The following is a 2501-nucleotide window of genomic DNA, read 5'->3' as shown; positions in this document are numbered from 1 at the left end:
AAGACTAGCAGAGACTAGCAGAGACTAGCAGAGACTAGCAGAGACTAGCAGAGACTAGCAGAGACTAGCAGAGACTAGCAGAGACTGGCAGAGATCAGCAGAGACTGGAAGAGACTAACAGAGACGAGTAGAGACTGACAGAGACTATCAGAGACTAGTATAGACTGACTGAGACTAGCAGGGACTGACAGAGACTATCGGAGACTAGCAGAGACTGACAGAGTCTAGCAGAGACTGACAGAGACTATCAGAGACTAGCAGAGACTGACAGAGACTAGCAGAGACTGACAGAGACTAGCAGAGACTGACGGAGTTTGACAGAGACTAGCAGAGACTAGCAGAGACTAGCAGAGACTAGCAGAGACTAGCAGAGACTAGCAGAGACTAGCAGAAACTAACAGAGACTAGCAGAGACTAGCAGCTGTCTCTTATACACATCTAGATGTGTATAAGAGACAGGTCTCTGCTAGTCTCTGCTAGTCTCTGCTAGTCTCTGCTAGTCTCTGCTAGTACTGTCTCTTATACACATCTAGATGTGTAGCAGAGACTAGCAGAGACTAGCAGAAACTAGCAGAGACTGACGGAGACTGACGGAGACTGACAGAGACTAGCAGAGACTAGCAGAGACTAGCAGAGACTAGCAGAGACTAGCAGAGACTAGCAGAGACTAGCAGAAACTAGCAGAAACTAACAGAGACTAGCAGAGACTAGCCTGAAGACCTTGAATGACCACTGAAGACTACTGAAGACCTGGAATGTGTGAGAATTAATAAATAACCGGAAAATAACTTTTAAATAATTATATTCAATTATCAATCAATTCCTTGTATTTATTGGGGTATAAACAACTACTATGTATTCGATAGCCTAATTAAAGACTCAAATGAAAAATTATTAAAACTGAATGAACTTAGAAATTATAGGGACTTCATTCGTATTATGATCTTAAAGATCAAATTGTTTGTCAATTCCGTCATATAAAGCATATTTAACATGTTCATGCTTTATATGTACAGCAACATCACATACGCAACACATAATATTGCTGTACATGTTCAATATGTACAGCAACCTTATTTAGGAGGTCCAAAACAACCCCAGCCTAGGAGGTCCAAAACAACCCCAGCCTAGGAGGTCCAAAACAACCCCAGAACAGCAACACTCGACAACGTCATTCTGGACGCTGGCCCGACTCTGCATCAGGTGCCGCCCAAGAGTCGGGAGAGACGCTGGCCTGACTCTGTATTAGCTGCCGCCCAGGACTCGGGGTTTTATATTATTTTAATTACGTTAATTTGGTTTGGGGGTTTCCTGTGGTGGTTCTATAATCCCCCGTGGGTGGGGAGTTACTCCTGATAACCCCACCACTCCCTTTAATGTTGTTGTAGCCTACGGGGATGTGGAATGTATGAGAATTGATTAAATAATCGGAAAATAATTTTTAAATAATTATAATCAATTATCAATCAAATCCTTGAAGTTATTTGGGTATCAAAAACTACTAAGTATTCGAGAGCCTAATTAAAGACTCAAAATAAAAATTTCCAAAATTACAAAAGCTTATAAGAATTACCGGGACTACACGCGTACTATGATCTTAAAAATCAAATAGTTTGTCAATTCCGTCATATAAAGCATATATAACATGTACATGTTCTATATGTACAGTAACCTTATGTAATATTGCTCTACATATGGGCCTCATTCTCGCCCCCAAAAAATCTCGCCTCCTAAACATTCAGCCCCCCCTCGCCCCCAAGTATCTATCCCCTCGCCTCACTCTCGCCCCAAAAAAGCCTCCACCCTAACCATTCCCCCTCTCCCCCAGGAGCTGGTGAAGTACAGCAAGGTGCTGGGGGACGACACAGAGGACCTCAGCCGGGCCCTGGAGTTGATGCAAAGCGTCCCTCAGCGGGCCACGGACGCCAAGTTTATCGCCTCCATAGAGGGATACAGGGGCAACCTCTTCAAGCTCGGCCGCCTCATTCGCCACGTGAGTCGCCACATATGCCACATATATGCCACATGTATGCAACATATGCCACATATCGCCTCCATAGAGGGATACAGGGGCAACCTCTTCAAGCTCGGCCGCCTCATACGTCACGTGAGTCCCCACATATGCCACATATATGCTACATATACGCCACATGTACGCCACATATGCCACATATTGCCTCCATAGAGGGATACAGGGGCAACCTCTTCAAGCTCGGCCGCCTCATACGCCACGTGAGTCGCCACATATGCCACATATACGCCACATGTATGCAACATATGCCACATATCGCCTCCATAGAGGGATACAGGGGCAACCTCTTCAAGCTCGGCCGCCTCATACGTCACGTGAGTCCCCACATATGCCACATATATGCTACATATACGCCACATGTACGCCACATATGCCACATATTGCCTCCATAGAGGGATACAGGGGCAACCTCTTCAAGCTCGGCCGCCTCATACGCCACGTGAGTCGCCACATATGCCACATATATGCC

At 45.5% G+C, this 2501-nt stretch overlaps 1 protein-coding gene across 1 annotated transcript in view; it reads left to right on the top strand.

Annotated features, from left to right (window-relative positions):
• Nucleotides 1-2501, top strand: part of LOC108675709 — a gene marked incomplete at its 5' end in the record, with an annotated part of 11324 nt that overhangs the window by 3989 nt on the left and 4834 nt on the right. The gene's annotated exons all lie outside the window — the stretch shown is intronic.

The sequence above is a fragment of the Hyalella azteca genome, unplaced genomic scaffold (genome assembly GCF_000764305.2).
Source record: "Hyalella azteca isolate HAZT.00-mixed unplaced genomic scaffold, Hazt_2.0.2 contig1713, whole genome shotgun sequence".
Classification (NCBI taxonomy): domain Eukaryota; kingdom Metazoa; phylum Arthropoda; class Malacostraca; order Amphipoda; family Hyalellidae; genus Hyalella; species Hyalella azteca.
This window is presented reverse-complemented; position numbering and strand designations above follow the sequence as displayed.